The sequence below is a fragment of the Equus przewalskii genome, chromosome 19 (genome assembly GCF_037783145.1).
Source record: "Equus przewalskii isolate Varuska chromosome 19, EquPr2, whole genome shotgun sequence".
Lineage (NCBI taxonomy): Eukaryota > Metazoa > Chordata > Mammalia > Perissodactyla > Equidae > Equus > Equus przewalskii.
This window is the reverse complement of record NC_091849.1, coordinates 14,201,708-14,220,054: the sequence shown is the minus strand read 5'-3', so window position 1 is coordinate 14,220,054 and position 18,347 is coordinate 14,201,708. Positions and strand designations below refer to the sequence as shown.

At 44.4% G+C, this 18,347-nt stretch overlaps 1 pseudogene; it reads right to left on the bottom strand.

Annotated features, from left to right (window-relative positions):
* Positions 1 to 8,239: 8,239 nt before the first annotated feature.
* Positions 8,240 to 18,147, bottom strand: LOC139077420 (uncharacterized; annotated as a pseudogene).
* Positions 18,148 to 18,347: the final 200 nt, after the last annotated feature.

The following is an 18,347-nucleotide window of genomic DNA, read 5'->3' as shown; positions in this document are numbered from 1 at the left end:
TTTTAATCACACACCTGGTCCAGGTGTGTAACTGGAATACCTGGGTTCCAGTTGTTCCCTGGCAATTTACGTGGTTGCTGATCTTCTCTAAATCTCTACTTCTCTGACTTCACCTTTTCCACTGTAAATCAGAGGTACGAATCAGAGAGCAGACATCTTTCTGTTCAAAGGGCGCCATTCCAGTGCAGTCAACGGCGAACGAGATTTCTAAATTTTAGTCCCCCAGGCTTCCCAGATGGATTTGAAAAATGGGAAATGTCGAGTGACTGAATGCATTTCGTTTCTGTCTTTCTCAAAGGACCTTTCCTGTCTCAGGCAGCTGCCTCTACGGTGAGTCTGTGTGTATGAAAACACATGTTCGCAAAACAGATGAAACATTTGCGTATAATAGCATTTTCACAGCAGTTAGTATAAACAGGGAGAAACTTATCTTCCGCAAGTGATTAGAAGTGGCTTTTTGTGGGTGTTTATGAAATGACAGCTTGTGCAATTTTTAGGGAAAAAAAAAGAGTTTGTACGAAAAAACCCTACAGGCAATAATATTTTGACCTCAAGGGGAAAAAATATGCTAGTTTGTTTATAGAAAATAAACTCCGTTCCAAAGTTTACGTTCAGAAAAACCTGGGTTGCTTGCTCATAAATAAATTTAGCACAGAATTGTTGATTACTGAGGTTAATGTTCTTTTACTAAAGTGAGAATATTTTATGTGATCAGATTAAGAAGAGATTCCAGAAGAAAGAGTGATGATTTGAGTAATCATGGAGTCAATGCGGGTACATTTTGACTTTATTAGCTCACTATTGGAGCATTTTATGGGCGACGCACAGTGTTCAGATGTCACTGTTGAAAGTCGTTTGTGCCCGCTGTCTGGACTAAGTGGGCGGCAATAATGAAATGCTGTTTTTAGATAAACAATGGGTGGCGGACCTCCATCAGTCCCCGCAAAGATCGCGTTTATGCCTTTCCAACAGCGACTGGCTGAGCTCACATGCCACAGTCGTTTCACAGAGGAAAGTCAAGTCGTTTAAATCAACTACATTGAAGGCAGTTTTGAAATGGAAATCAGGAATCCCAGTTTGGGGCTGCCTCGTCGTCTTCCATGGGAAGCTGGAGGCACAGATTGCTGTCTGGTTGTCGCCCAATTCTCATTCAAAGGAAGGAGGCCCCTGAGCGACGTAGATTGCAAGTTAGCAAGACAAGGGAATAAAATATCACATGTCATATGTTTTGTGTAGTGTGTGGGTGCCGAACAGGCTGACATGGAAATATCATTATACACCCCAGCTGCCCACTTGGGCTCCCTCCCTCTTGCCCAGAAACGAGATGGACCTAAGACAGACGGACAACCACAAGGCTCCAGGAAGGATGTAAGGGGGGGATTTGCTGTCCTCACCCAGTAGAAAGGCATTTCTCTTTAGGAGCGTGAGCTTTCACCTAGCCCCTCTCTTCCCCTCAAAATGTGCTCCTTCCTTCATTCTCCCTCCGTGCACTACAGCATAAAGCACGTTGAGAGGCGAACCTCAACTTCGTGCAGAGATTCAGGTCCCTGGTTACAGACTAAGAACAGAAAGGTCCTTGCAGGCTGGTCTCCTTAAAGGCACTTTATCTTAACGCAGGCTCACACAGCCACCGGGCTACACCAGGCTTTTGTAGCCGCCAAGGGGGACTGGGGGAGGTTTAACACCTCCCTCTTTTCAGCCATCAACCTTTACCAAGCCAACTCAACCACACAATCTAGGTAAAAGCAGTGTGCTTGCCACCACACAACTTCAAGATAGGTTGGCTGCACCCCACAAACTGATTTGCATCCCTCCCAACTATGAAATTTTGTTGTCACAGCTGAGCTTTAGGAAGTTGGGTGCGGTCCATTGACATTTTCTTTCAACAACTCTTGCTTGAGCACCGCTGGGCGCCTGCGCTGGGTGCTGAGGAGACATCCGCTTGTAAGACCAAGCTGTGGAACTCGAAGTCTTGTAGGGAGACAGATAGGCAGATAAGTACAGTATAACAGAATGTCGCTCTGGTGAGGCAAGTGCAGGGACTACGACTGGCTTCCTCTGTGTCTTAGTCAGCTCGTGCTGCTATGACAAAATACCAAAGACCGGGGGGCTTAAACAACAGACAATTATTTCTCACAGTTCTAGAGGCTGCAAGTCCGAGGCAAAGTGGCCAGCAGATTCAGTCCTTGGTGAATTCAGTTCTCGGCTGCCTTCTTGCTTACATGGCAGAGAGAGGAAGCTCCAGGGTCTCTTCCTCTTCTTACAAGGTCACTAACCCCATCATGGGGGCTCCCCCCTCATGACCTCTTCTAAACCTAATCACCTCCCAAAGGTCCCATCTCCAAATGCCATCACACTGGGGGTTAGGGCTTCAACATTTCAGTTTTGCAGGGGCGCAAACTTTCAGCCTATAATACCCTGCCAGTGCACCCAGCCCAGAACAGCCAGTTCTCTTTTAGGGGTCCTCCTTGTGCCACTCAGCCCTGACTTTCTTGTCATTTGTGTTTCCCACCCTCTACACCAGGGCAAATTCCCTTGCTCTTGATTGCTGAAAACACAAGATCCGTGTCTCTGTCCATTTCTGTCCATTCCTGTCCATTCCTGTCCATTCCTGTCCATTCCTCTGGTCCAAACCACCAGGAGAGATTAAAATTGCTCTTTACACAAACTTCAGTTGACCCTTCTGAGTCCTGCCCCACTCGTACATCTTGGCCCAGGTCAAAAGCCAAGCCTTCTCCACTTTCTCCTCTAAGTGCATCTTCCTGATTTTCCCCCATCTTGGACACATTATAGTACTTTTTCAAAAAGTATATGTGAAGGCTAATTTTTTTTTTTTTAGCTGAGAAAAATTGGCCCTGAGCTAACATCTCTTGCCAATCTTCTTCTCTTTACTCCAGGAAGACCATTGCTGAGCTAACATCTGTGCCAATCTTCTTCTGTTTCACATGTAGGACACCCACCACAGCATGGCTTGATGAGAGGTGTGTAGGTCCACACCTGGCATCCGAACCTGCAAACCCTGGACCATCAAAGTGGAGCATGCAAACTTAATCGCTATGCCACTGGCCCAGCCCCATGTCATGGCTAATTTTATGTGACAACTTGGCGAGGCTGAGGTGCCCAGTTGTTTGGTTAAACACCAGTCTAGGTGTTGCTGTGAAGACATTTTTTTAAAGATGTGATTAACATTTAAATTGGTAGACTTTGACTGAAACAGATTACACTCCATAATGTGGGTGGGCTCAGAGGACACAGCCAAAGAGAATTATTTTCAAGCCTTAACATCTCCTGGAGTTTACTCTGCTAGGGTTTCAAACTTATTTGGGACTCGTGATCCTTTTTTCCTTCTGACTTCTCCCTTTTGGAATTGGGAATGTCTATCCTTTGACTGCTCCTCCATCGTATTTTGGAGGGAGGTAACTTCTTGTCTGGTTTCACAGGTTCACAGATGGAGAGGAATTTTGCCCCAGGGTGAATCATACTCTAAGTCTCACCCATTCTCTGCTCTACCACTAGCACGAATGTTGACATGCGAGGGTGCAGCCACATCACGATTGCTCTGGCTCCAAGTTTTGCAGGACTTTTAAAAGTTAACCCCAAAATTGTTAAGTGGCTTAAGCATATTAGCATCTGAAATACAGGGATCACCTTCCTACCGAAACACACATTAGTGTAAAAAAAGTGAAATGAGAGAACACAGCCTCAAAAGTTATCTTTGTCTTTACAGAAAATTCTGGCAACATAAGCGTCCAGGTTACTCAGAAGGACCCAGGTGCTTCTTAAGTAATTAGGTCTTACAAGAAATAGCCCATTTCTTTCATTCTTCCAATGAACGCCTCTGATAAATTAGGAATATAGAAGAGAATAAGAAGTACCAATTTAGGAGTTCGGGACCCAGGTTCAAATTCTGGCTGGGTCTCTGACCAGCTCTGTCATCTTAGATAAATGACTCATTAAGCTCTTTGAGCATCTTCTTTCTCATCTATAAATGAAAATGAAAATACCTAACTCAAGAATGTACACACTTTCCTTTAAGTCACTTATTTTCTCAGGCCTCTGCCTCCTGGAACAGAAGGAGTATTTTAGCATGAAATACTCAAGCTATGTGGTGAGAAGACATCCTTATTAGCATGAGAAAGGTTAGTCTTATAAATGCTCCACCATGAAGAAAAACTTAAGACTCTAAGAAGCCACCACTGGTCTCCCGGTCAGGGCCAGGAATGTGTGTCAGCTCCCAGGAGAGCATCTGTGGTTTGTGGACTCTGAGTTTAATCAATTGGGGGAGTCTTTTTGAAGGAGTTGAAATTCTAAATACAACTGTAAAAGCAGGCACAGGGCCTTGAAAGAGGCTTGCTGATTCCAACCACATCCATTTGGGACACCAGGAGAGTAGGGCCAGGACCTTGGGCAGGGCAGAGAGAAGGGAAAAAGGAGGAAGATAAAAATAATAACACCAATCTAAAGCTGATTCAATATGACTGAAGCATCAATGAACATCTGCATTCTGGCGTTGGTGACTGACTGCTAACAAAATTAGATTTTTTGTTTCCTGCTAATGTATTGGACCTAAATCCCTGCTCAGATCTGAAAATATTTTCTCTACCTCTCTATTTTTTCTTAAAGTGATGCTAAGGATGGGTTTGTGTTATGAAACTCCCACGTGTAGTCAGGGCCAGCTTTGGACCGCGTGTGCATCGTTGCCCCCGGGTCATAGTGAGCCTGGGCAGACCTACCCAAGGCCGTTTTCGCGAAGCCTGGGGGCAGTTCCTACTAGAGAGAAGGGAGGCTCAGAGAGCCTGACCTGTACCGAAGCCTGGGTGTGGGACGGAAGGAACAATTCAGACATTCATTCAGCACGTATTTATGGAAACATGTCTAAGTCCACAGTCACATCTCTGAAGCCCCTGAGGCCAGATGTGTGTCAGAATTCAGAATGTTTTAGATTTTAGAAAGACAATACGGCGCATAAACCAAATATTATATAACATTCCTGAGGAGTCTGAGGCGGCACCCTGTGAATCAAACACATTCATATTTCCACAGTCTTGTATCAACAAAATATATGAATATTCACGCTAAGTGGGATAAACGGAGCCTTATATCACTTCACTTCACATTTTGCCACCAAAGCGGTTATAAAAATTTTTCTGTTTTCAGAGCCTTTTGGATTTTAGAATTATGGACACGGGACTGTGGACCTGGGCCAGGCATCAGGTGGTGTTCTAAGTGCTGGGGAAACAGCGAGGAGGCCCGCAGACCAGGTGCCTGCAGGAGCTGGTAAGTTCTGAATGGGGAGTGGTCCCCAGCCGGGCCTCATCAGACACAGGTATAAGCCCATGGGGAGGAGGCAGGTTTCAAAGGGAAGAAAAACCAAAACAATCAAAACGATGTACTTAAAAAAAACAATCTCCAACAGAAAATTACACAGAGGATAGAGGACGCCCTCCCATTCCTGTCAACAACAGAAGGCTCAGTGGCTGTGGTGTCCTGAGGGCCTTGGGCCTCAGCTGTGGTTGGAGATGCGAGTGCCCAGCAGACCAGGCAGGGCACAGCTGATGCCCGCCCTACAGAAGCAGACCTCATAGGAGGAGACCCATTTCTAGAGGGGCGTGTGCAATGTGTGTGTTGCGTGGGAGGGACAAAGGGGTGTAGGGGGACAGGTAGCTGGAATATTTTCAGATGTGAGAGGGCCTGCATGGACTGTCAGTAGATAATTATGTGTGTGGGGGGGTGTGTAGACATACATATATAGAAACTGTTTATTTGTATATATAAACTCTTGGGAGAAAACCACTTAGGTTTGAATGGCCAGGGCCCGCAAATTAACTGACAATAGACAGATTAACAGGAGACAAGACAAGGTTTATTTACACGTTCATGTGGGAGTCCTCAGTAATGAGTGACTTGCTGAATACCCAGAGGTAAAAGTTTATATACCAACTTAACAAAAAAGAGGAGGGTGGGTGGGAGCGTCAGTGGGAAAGTATAGAAGGTTCTGTTGAGTTTGGACGGGGGTTGGTGGCAGCTGTATTTTCCAGAAGGCTCTGCTTTAGTCAGATAAGGGAAGTTCAGATAAGATTTCAAATATTTTCCCTTTAAAACAATCTTTATGCCAAAAACATGATGCCTTCAATACATATATATACAAGAAGGAAGGAGGGAAGAAAGGAAGGAAGGGAGGGAGGAAGGAAAGAAGGAAGAAAGGTAGAAAGGCTTCTAGTAATAAATCGTGAGCACATCAATTCTCGAGGATGGGTTACAGCATCTCCACATCTTCTAGGTCCGTATGATTCAGCCTCAGATGGCTGTTATATATCTATTCGTTATTATTTTTTAATTTTCCTCTGTTTTTTCTCTCTTTCTCCTCTACCCTCTCTCAAGATCCTGGCTTGCTCCCTGGGGCCTGCAGGACCAGAATGGGGAGACACCTGAGGAGATGGAAGAGCATTGTTGGGGTGATTTGCTGAGGGCCTTCTAGTTTATGATAGGGCATCCCTAGGCTGCTAGGTCCACCGTGAATGTTAGAGTAAATCAGTTACGTGTGGCTTAAGATCTTTACCCTCTAAGTAGATTTCCTAGGGAATCTCAGAAACACAGTGAGGAGGAGGCACTTTCCAGGGGGTGCATGCTCCTATGTCAGCACGTGTGGGCAAGAGCCGGAGGAGACTGGGCTCCGACATTCTCTGGGAGCCCACATGCTGGGAAACTTGGGGTATAGACTCCCTGGTGAAGATCCTTCACAAAATCTAAGAGTTCTCTGTCTACATTGTGCAGCCCCCGTTGACTCCCCCATAGTGCTCCTAGAGGTCCTTCTGGATCTTTCCAGGAAATAGCTTAGGGACACTTATCTCTCCTTTCTCTCATCCTTGGGGACAGCATGTGTGGGCCACCCCCCAGCACTCTGCATCTCATCCCGGGTCCTTCATCTCATTTCTCAGCTGCAGAGCCTTTCCCACACCACCCACATTGGCCCGCCCCACCCATTCGGGGCTCCCTGCATTTAGCAGGGATTTCACCAGCAAAGGGAAAGACTCTGGCTGGAGGCTGATTTGTTACTAAAGAAAAGGTGAAGAAATTTCTGAAGAACGGCTCAATATAAGAAGGGAAAAGCAGCCCTGGTCAAATTTGTGGCCAAGTCTCTTGCGAGTGTTTTGGTTCTCTTGGTCGACTATTCTGCTACTGTTTATCCAGCACAGGGGAAGTGCTTTGAATAGATGTCTTGGCTGACACGGATCCCTTTGCTTTGTGAATAGGGCGATTACCAAACAATGAAGCTATTACATAAGGAGCGAGGAGCTGGCTGGAGCCAACAAATCTTGTACTCTAGGTTTACAGAGCTATAATTATCCAAAGTTTTAAAACACAATGGTATCTGCTGAAAGGGAACATCTGGGAGGGAACCAAGCCATCCCAATTAAATGAATGATGCACATCCCATGGATTGCATGACTCCACGTTAATGGGGTAGCGATTTTTTTCAATGTCACTCAAGTTAACAAATGTGCTGAAAGGTTTAAGCAGAACAAATGCACGGGGCGGGGGGAGAGGGGGTTAGGGGTGGGGGAAGGATCAGATCAAGAAGAGAGATCTGTTTTATAAGACCAACTACAAATTGGTTGGAAACAGCGTTCCAGGCTGCTGTTGTGAGCACTGATCAAGAGAAATAAATGCTTTTTGAGGTTTTCCCATATGAAAATAAAAGCTTTTTCCAGTTGCCATTTCTTTTCAAAATAAATTCTTTTAACCTCCAGGGACCCTGTGTGGAAGGGTGGGGTGGCGTTAGTGGGGAGATCTGGGGGCTTCAGTGTTCTGAGGCTGTGCTGGGTGCTGGGGCACACCACAAAGATTAGTGGAAATCAGTTGTTATGAGAGTTTGGGGGCTTTATCTGCAGACTTGGCCCAGATAGCAGCATTGGACTCTACATCGAGAATGAAGGTGACAGTGTGTTCTCTTCCATTTTGATTTGTCCCCAAAGTAAGTATGGTCCACTTACTTAGGTCCCCTGAACACTTTTTCAAGATCTACAATCTAAGTAAAGGTCTCTAAAGAACCTATTCCTTATGTTGGGGGCACTTCTTTCCGTTGAAAAACTAAAATAACAGTTATAAGAACAACAACAAAAACAGACTAAAGATAATCTCTCCTTCATCTTATAACACCTAAGAGAGTGTTTGCCTTAGTGGAGCGAAAGGTTTGATTGAGGGAGTGGAGTGGGGGTGGGGGTTGTGTGTTTGGAGCTTACCCTTTCAATCGTTCTGCCTTCCCATCTGCTTGTGGGGTGTGGCAGCAGCGACACACAGGAGCATGGCTCAGTTCTGAAGGCAGAGTCTGATCTGGGTTTTTATGGGCCGACGATACAGCAGGCCTGACGATAGGCAGATCAGCAAGGCGGTAGATTTTCCAGGTTTTCCCTAGCTGCCCTTTCTGGTCTTTTGCCAAGCCCCCTGCCTCAGTGGGTCCCCTCACCACCTCAGTGCCCTGCTGGTCACCTCTTCCGATTGTCTTACCCATGAGCACACCAAAACACACTGACAGAGCACTTGCTAGCTTTTGCTTACTCTAGGGAGTGAAAAAATTTAAATCTGTTTATCAGCTTTCCCATAGGTATTTGTATCTGAGTTGCTATGAACGCAATGTTATAGAAACATGAAAAAAATTAATAATCAAAAATAGTTACCAGTTAACCCGCCACCTTAATACCATTTGGGCCAGCCCTGGGCCCATTTGTCCTCTATGTCACCACCTGTCTTGACTATCCTGCTTTGTTAGATATTTGCCTATTTCTAAGTCGTTCTATTAAAAGTAATACCACCATAAACATGTGCATTACTTTTACCTTCTGTGAAAGATCTCTCTAGAAATCTTGGACTCTGACACACAGGGTTATGGACTGAATTATATACCCCCCAAATTCATATGTTGAAATGCTGACCCCCATATGTGAAATGCTGAATTTGGAGATAGGGCCTATAAGGAGGTAATTAAGTCTAAATGAGGTCATGAGGGTGGGGCCTTGATTTGATAAGACTGATATCCTTGTAAGAAGAGGAAGAGACACCAGAGATCGCTCTCTCTCTGCGTGCACAGAAGAAAGGGCATGTGAGGTCATAGCAATAAGATGGCCATCTGCAAACCAAAGAGAAGCATCACCAGAAACCAGCCCTACTGGAACCTTGATCTTGAACTTCCAACTTCCAGAAGTGTGAGAAATAAGTTTCTGTCGTTTATGCCACCCAGTCTGTGGTATTTTCTTATGGCAGCCCAAGTTTACCAATACACACTGTATCTGGATTGAAAGGTGAGAGGGAGAACAGCAGCCCTTGATCTCTGGGAGCTGGTCTGGCGCTTACAGTTCTCCTGTTGAACATAAGCAATTTCACAGAACATGAACATTTAACTAGGCCGCTCTGAGGCCCTGATGGATCAGGACAAAAACAAGACCACCCCGTAATCATGTCTGAACCCAAGTCAAACAGGAACATTGTCCAAACCACAAAAATAACCAAACACCTTCGCATCCTGAATAACATGAGTGACTGCTACTTCTTTACCTGTTTTAGCTGCACCCTCACCCTGCTCCTTCTCCTTCTAGATAAGATGTATTCATAGAATCGCCTTCACTTCCTGACAGCATCCAATCCAGACCAAGGCTCCACTTCCTTAAATCTTCTCCCAACACGCCTAACACAAGCCAAAATTCTATCATATGTCCTGTCCACGACTCTTACTGAGCCTCCCCATGGTACCCCATGAGCATTACACCCACTTTGGTCAACTACAGATGTGTTATGTGTTCCTGGCAGTCATTGGCGGGAGGGCGTTAGTAAATATGTGAGCATGTTTATGGTTTTTAATAAGTACTTAACATTGCTTATTGTTATGAGCTGAATGCTTGAGTCCCCCCAAAATCTATATGTTAAAGCCATAATCCCCAATGTGATGGTATTTGGAGGTGGGGCCTTTGAGAAGCAATTAGGTTTAGATAAGGTCATGAGGGTGAGACCCTTATGATGGGATTCATGCCCTAATAAGAAGAGGAAGACAGAGAGATCTTGCTCTCTCCTTGCACATGTACCAGGAAAGGCCGTGTGAGGACACAGCCAGAAGGGGGCCATCTATAAGCCAGGAAGAGAGCTTTCGCCAGGAACCAAATCTGTCAGCACCTTGGTCTTGGACTTCCCAGCCTCCAGAACTGTGAGAAATAAATGTCTGTGTTTAAACCATCAATCTATGGTATTTTGTTATAGCAGCCCGAGCAGGGTGAGATACTGATCAAAGAAGCTGATAAATTTTTCTTGCTTTCAAAAATTTAGCACAACGTGGCCAGCGATTTGAGTGTTAGGATCTTTTTAAATTAATTTGATAGTGTAAAATATATCTTGTTTAAATCTGTATCCTTTATTAGTTTTTAGACTGATCTTTTTCCCAGGTATTTTTTTCTATTCGTATTTTGTCTTGTTTCTCAGCAGGTTAGCATTTAGTTACGGAAGAATAATTTTTGTCTCCTAGTAGAGGAATTTCAGGGGTCTGGAAGGTGAGAAAGGTATTTGAGGGATTTGTGGTGGTATAAGAGTGTCTTTGACTTCTACTTCTGAAATTAGCTCACGGCCTGGAATTGGAGTCCTCGTAGTAGAAGCAGTATTGCACACTCCCCCGACTGAGTTCATTGGGATGATTGAGGCTTAACGTATAGGTAAACCCTGACCAAAGCAATGAGGTTATTTCTTTCACTTAATACGCCCAGAGGTAGGGCAGACTGCAGAGCTGGTTAATTCAGCCACTCAGAAATGACCTTAAAGATCCAGATTTCTGTCTCCTGGATCTGTTACCCTTAGTTTATGTAACTGGTCATGTGATTGTAGCAGGTATTTATAACTATCTTCTTCCATACCCATTCTGTATTCCCTTGGCCTTCAGCAAGTACCTCAGCTGGTTGTGGTTCAATACCTGGCAGAGTGACCCAAACCATCATCCCCGAATCTGGGCCATTAGTAGTCCTGCTTGGATTGGTTGTAGTTTTCCGTTGACCTTAATCATAGGGCATGGTAGTACTAACAGACTTCCTAAGGGGTCTCTTATATTCCAGACACATTCTTTCTTATCTCCATTGTGGGGTAATAGTCCATTTTCCCCTTTGTAATCTAGATCAATCATCCCAGCCAGCACAGTAACTCCCGTCTTTGCCTGTTGATTCAGAGGCATGAAGAGTCCAGAGGGGCCAGGCAGCAATTTTAACTTCCAGTTCAATAGACTCCTTTTGTGTCTCCTGGTGGAAGCATTCCTCCCTTTGGAACTAAGACCTCTAGGCCAACAGAGCATAAGGTTAAGGATACAGGAAGCAAAAATTTTGCCAGTTGGTCACTAGGGGTAATAATGAGTGGTGCTACTTCCAGTTCCACTCCTTGATTCCTGTACCTGTGAATCCTGGCTATAGGAGAAACAGCACCATGTATTAGACACTGATTCAGAGCATGCACAGCTTTCTGGAGAACCCTGACCCAGCCCTGTGAGGTGTTGTCGCCTAGATGGTGCTGTAACTGAGTCTTCAAAAAGCCATCGTATCATTCTATCAAGCCAGCTGCTTCAGGATGGTGGAGAACATGGTAAAACTAATGTAGTCCATGAGCATGGGCCCATTGTCACACTTCATTTGCCTTGAAGGGATTTGGTTGATCAGAAGTAACGTTGTGTGGAATACCATGACAGTGGATATGGCATTCTGTAAGTCCATAGATGGTAGTTTTGGTAGAAGCATTGTATGCAGGAAAGGCAAATCTATATCCTGAGTGTCTATCCTAGTAAGAACAAAATGCTGCACCTTCCATGAAGGAAGTGGTCCAATGTAATCAATCTGCCATCAAGCAGCTGGCTGATCAGCACAGGTAATCATGCCATGTTGGAGACACAGTGTTGGTCTCTGCTACTGGCAGATTAGGCACTCAGTGGTGGTTGTAGCCAGGTAGGCTTTAGTGAGTGAAAGTCTATGTTGCTGAGCCCAGGCATAACCTCCATCCCTGTCACCATGACCACTTTCTTCATGAGCTCATTGTGGTGACGACCGTGGTAACTGGGGGAAGGGGCCAAATGGTGTCTATAGAGTGGGATATCCTTTCCACTTGATTGCTAAAATCCTCCTCTGCTGAGGTCACCCTTAGGTGAGCATTCACATGGGACACAAATATCTTCATGCTTTTTTGCCCAATCAGAGAGGTCTATTCTCAAACCTCTTCCCCAAATTTCCTCATCACTAATTTTCCAATCATGTTCCTTCCGAGTCCCTGACCATCCAGCCACACTATTGGCCACAGCCCATGAATGAGTATATAACCGTATAATCGTACACCTGGCCATTTCTCCTTCAAGCGAAGTGAACAACCACATGCACTACTCAAAGTTCTGCCACGGAGAGGATTTCCCGTCACTGTTGTCCTTCAGGGATGTCCCAGAAAGAGGATATAGTGCTGGAGCTGTCCACCTTCAGGCGGAGACTTCATATCATGCAGAACCATCTGTAAATCAGACCCAAATCTTCTCCTCCTCTAGGAGAGACAAGGCAGCGTAGCAGGAGTGGGCTCATAGGTATTTTGGCTACTTCTTCATGTAACTTATTTGTGCCTTCAGGGCCTGCTCAGGCGCAATCACATATCCATTTGATGGTGGAGTGCTGCTGTACACATCCAACTTTATGGCTTGGTGGGTCAGATAACACCCAGTTCATGATGGGGAGCTCAGGTCTCATGGTAACTTGTTCAGTCTCTACTAAGGCCCCGTAAAAGGCCAAGAGGTGCTTCTCAAAAGGAGAGTAGTTATCTGCAGAGGATGGCAGAGCTTTGCTCTGAAATCCCAAAGGCCTGCACAGTGATTTACCTACAGGGGCCTGCGAAAGGCTCCAAACAGCGTCCCAATCTGCCACTGCCACTTCAAGCAACATTGAATCTGCTGGATCATGTGGTCCAAGTGGCAGAGCAGTCTAGACCCATTGCAGAGCCTTCTCTTGTTCTGAACCACACTCAAAAATAGCAGCTTTTTGGGTCGCTTTGTAAATGGGCTACAGTAACACACCCAAATAAGGAATATGTACCTCTTTCTTGGTTGTAAGAGAGGCCAGATGAAACAACTTAATCTTCACCTTAGAAGTGATACCACAACGTGCCCCATACTACAGAATCCCTGGAAGTTTCACTGAGGTAGAAAGCCCCTGAATTTTTGTTGCATTGATTTCCCACATCTCACACACAAATGTCCTGCCAATAAGTCTAGGGTAGTTGCTGCTTCTTGCTCACTAGGCACAATCAGCATAATGTCATCAATGAATGAACCAGTGTGTTATCTTGTGGAAGGGAAAGGCAATCAAGATTCCTGCAGAATAAATTATGACACAGAGCTGGAGAGTTGGAATACCCGTGAGGTAAAACAGTGTATTACTGGCCTTGTCAGTTGAAAGCAAATTGCTTCTGTAGTCCTTATTGACAGGTATAGATAAAAAAATCTATTTGCAGATCAATTTGCTGCTTACCAGGTAACAGGGGAGGTGTTAATTAGTTCAAGCAATGATGCCACACCTGATATATCAGTTGCAATTGGAGTCACTACCTGGTCAAGCTTACAATAATCCACTGTCATTTTCCAAGATCCACCCGTCTTTTTCACAGGTCGAATAGGCAAGTTGAATGGAAATGTGGTGGGAATCACTACTCTTGCACCTTTTAAGCCCTCGATGGTGGCACTAATCTCTGCAGTTCCTCCAGGAACACAGTATTGCTTTCGGTCTACTATTTTCTGAGGTAGAGGCATTTCTAGTATTTTCAGCTTGGCCTTTTCCACCATGATAGCCCTCACTCCACAGGTCAAGAAACCCATGTGGGAATTCTGCCGACTGCTGAGTATGTCTATTTCAATCATGCATTTTGAACTGGGCAAGTAACCATAAGATGGATTCAGGGACCCACTGGGCCCACTATGAGACAGACTTGGTCTCCACCGATCATCTCCGCTAAAACTCCACAGATCATCTGATCTTCATGAGCCCCGACTCTAACTGGTGGATCACAGTGATAATCTGAGTCTCATGGGATCAGTGTCAGTTCAGAGCCAGTGTCCAGTAGTCTCCAAAAGGTCTGATTATTTCCTTTTCCACAATGTACATCTACCTTGGTAAAAGGCCATGGAACCCTTTGGGGAAGGCTGAGAGGAAGATGAACAACATACAGTTGTGGCAACGTACTGAGGTCCTTTCCCAAGAGGACGTGGCCTCCCCTTGGTTCAAGCAGTTCTGGGTCTGTAAACTGGCTCAAGTGTGGGAATTGATTGGAGGGATGTGACTCTGTTTTTATGATTCAAGTTAGACTTTTGTCCACTTAATCTAGAACTTTTCTGCTTATGTAGATGTTGGAATGTTTTCCAATACCACCAAGCAATTCTTGGCAGACACCAACTGGATGACCTACAAGTTAACTCAATTCTGACACTAGCTACCTGGAGATAGCATCAGAGCCCTCAGGTCAAGGTCTCAGTCCCACAGGTGTGTTCCCACTTCAGATGCCAATTGTAAGTCCAGGTTGTCACCTCTGCTTCTGACTAATTAGCTATAAACCAGAAGTTCCCACAACCTTGTCCTCAGGTTCAATCATTTGTTAAAAGGGTTCACAAATCTCAGGGAAACATTTTCTCTCATTTAGAAGTTTATTATAAAGGATATTATAAAGGATACAGATGAACAGCCAGATGAAGAGGTACTTAGGATGGGGTCCTAAAGCGTCCCAAGCACAAGAATTTCTGTTCCCGTGGAACTGGGGAGTGCCACCCTCCCAGAACATAGATTTGCTCATCAATGTGGAAGCTCACCAAATATTGTGGTTCAAAAGTTTTTATAGAGTTTAATCTCCATCCCTCCCCAGCCCTCCACTCATAATCCCTGTAAGTCAGTGGATAGAGCTGAAAGTTCCAATTCTCTAATCTCTTGGTCTTTCCAGCGACCAGCCTTATCCTGAGGCTATCTAGGGGCCCCACCCTAAGTCACTTGATTAGCATAAATTCAGGTATGCTGAAAGGGGACTCCTGAATAATAAAAGACACTCTTATCAGAAAATTCCAAGGGTTTTAGCAACTATGTACAGGAACTAGGAAAAAAGACCAAATATATTTCTTATTATTCAACACAGATCAAGTAAGAATTTAGTACACTTCCTAATCTCTTTCACTTCCAAAAGACCATGAACAACTAGCCAACACCACAGGTCTGCATGATTCAGACTATTCTATCTGGATTGCTGCTTTGACTCTGCTGTCCATTATGGTAACCATGTCCACCTTGCCTTTGGCAGCTGAGTGAGGCTATTTGGCCCCTGCCACTCTGGTATCCAATTACTTCCATTGCATTTAGTTTTCTCAATTCAGTAACTGATACCAAACCTCTTACTCCCAAGTTCGTGTGCCCAATGCACGGTAAGCCAACCACTGAGATATTGGTACTCGGAGATGGAGAAAGGTTTATTCAAACTGGCCAAAACTAGAAGGCAGGAGGACAGATTCTGTCAAATCCACCTTAACAAGAGAAGAAAACAGGGGATTTTATAGAGCTAGGGGCCTTGGCAGGAGGAGTTTCAGAAAAACAAAGGGGTAATCCCTGTTTCTTTCACTCCTGATAAGCCCTTGGGCAATCTGACTTCTGGGCATCGGTGGCAGCTGGGGGCTGGTTATCTGGTGACCGTTACTTCCTTGAAGGCCTTCTTTTTCTTCCGTAAAACAAGCTCGTAAATCCTTGTGACCCTTGAGTCACCCCTCAGGTTAAACAAGAAAACAGCAAATTGACAAGATTAACTTCTTTTTATAACAAGATGGAAAGGTAATCTTATTCAATATTTACAGTAACCCTCAGGTACCCTGCTTCACAACCGCAGTTCCCACTGTGAGATCTGGCTTGCAGAGAAGAGTGATCACACAGCTCTTCAAGGTCACTGAGTCTCCCCTCACAAATTTATTTCTCTCAGTCATGGTGAAAGGTATATCTTTTGCATCCTCCCAGGGTGAGTGAGTAGGTCTTAAATGACAAATCCATTCTAACATTGCAATCTTCTTCAGTCTTTGAATCCCTTCCTCTACATCAAGCCAAAGCAGGTCTGGCATTTCTAACTCTCACTGTGGGCGCCTTTGGGTCCATGTTTCAATCAACCAACCCAACACATTGTTAGAGCTCTTTCTAACTCTCTGAGCTGCAGCATTAATGTGGAATCTCTGCTTAGTGATCTCACGTCTGTAAATTTGGCCTGATCCAGCTTTATGTTCCTTCCACTATTTTCCCACACCCTTAGTAGCCATTACCACATATGTTCCCTGGATTTCTGTCTGTATAAATTAGAAAACTCAAGTAGTTCTTTAAAGTGGAGCAACTTGCTCATGAGTCACAATTTGTACCTCACCTTTAGGGTCCTGCTGGGCCTTGAGTCTAATTATAGGTCTAGAAGCAAAGAGGAGTGGTGGGGGTGGACCCTGAGGAGAATCAGCATTGTCTTGCATGGCGATTGTCTCTGAGAAGGCCATTACAGTTTCCTCAGGCAAGGCAGGGTTAATCCTCTCTCAAAGAAATGGAGGGGATGGGAAAGGCCACTTCCACTGGGGATGGAGAATCCTCTTCCACTGGCAAAGAAGCCTCATCAGAATTTAGGGGCTCAATGTCCTCAGCTTCATCAGAGTCTTCTCACATGTCCCCATTTAAACTTTCAGGATCCCATTCCTTTCCAATAAATGCCCTCATTTTAACAGTAGAGTTCGACTTGCGTTATAATACGGCCAGTCACAGCATGAGATTCTGTGTTAGATTTTCAGCAGTCTCAGTCCTGTGGCTACAGGAGATAAGGGTTTCCTTGAGGGAGCCTATAGAAGCTTTCAGGTCAGTTATGTGGCCCTTGAGCTGAAAATTTGAATCACTGAGCTCGTCATTTTCTTTCCTCACTTTGTCCAAGGACTTTAGGAGTATCCAGCCAATCTCACTATATTTATTAGTTTACCAAAATGTTCAAAAGTATCATATACATGGTCACTCAGCTCCTTGTCTTACAAGTGGTTGATTAGGAGTATCCAATGGAGATTTTTAGGCATGTCTACTGCCAAATCGTGCCATGGACTATATCAGTACTCTCTTTACTACTGAAAATAGAATCATGATTTAAATCTAATCAGATTAGAGAGTCAACTCCCAGAACCAATCAGAAAACTCATCCTTAAACTTCTGTTCCTCTGGAACCCCTCTCAGTAGTGCTGACGGTTTGCAACATTGTTAATATACTTAATACATATTAATATAGATTATCAATGTATATTAGTTAATATACACTGAATTGTACACTTAAAAATAGTTAAAATGGTAAATTTTATGTTATGTGTATTTTACCCTAATAAAAAATACATAGTTGCAAAAGAAGAAAAGAAGTAACCTACGCCTGAATTAAGGCAGGAAAGGGGCAGAAAGGCCTTGAATTCAGAGTTCAGATCAATGGAAAGTCCTGAACGGTTTGATGATTGAAAGACAGTAAAAACTCGGAGTCTTAGAATTTTAAGAAATAAAGGGTGAATCGTAGGGTTTCTATCTTTAATTTTACTTTAATCCTTCTTCCTTTCCTCCCTCCCCTTTCCATAGTTTGATTTCCTCTAGGACTTAGTCAAAAGTCTTTTCAGCTTTTGGACCTATGACTGCATGCTAATTTGTGCTTTTACTTTAACACTTTCTCCTTGGTAAAATCAAAATAAAGATTCAACATTAACCTACTTCTTTTGGTATAATTGTAGGGAATAACATACGTGATTCTCAGAGATTTTGCAAATGTACCTTCCAATGTAGATTCTAAACTGTGTCAAAGAATTAGCTCCACCACGTGCCCACAGGGCTGTGGTTTAGGCTTACGTCTCCCCTCTGCTCCCATCTCACCTAGCATCTTCTGCCTACTTTTCTAGAGATCACAGACATAATCCTAGGTGATTTGTATTCCCACAGCCATTGGTACTTGATATTCTGTCTCTTTGGGGCTCCGTGTAAGTGGCTGGAAGAAGTAAGGGGACCACTGACAATTGAATTCCTCTGACCTTTTCTTCTGACATCCAAGAATCTGCAAAGTGAGCTTGAAGGGAGTGTCCAGTTTCTCCAGTTTCATGTTAGGCGTACTTTCCATCTTATGTACAATTGTTCCCAAATGCTTGAGGGTTGCAATATGATTTTCCGATCCTGAAAATCTATTAAAAAGGAAGACATTCTTCACTCCTCTCCACCCCTCCTCCAGGCACTGCAGATGGCAATTAGCACCCTCCACAGCCCCTCCCCATAACATCATCAATTTTTTGCCTGCGTTGCATC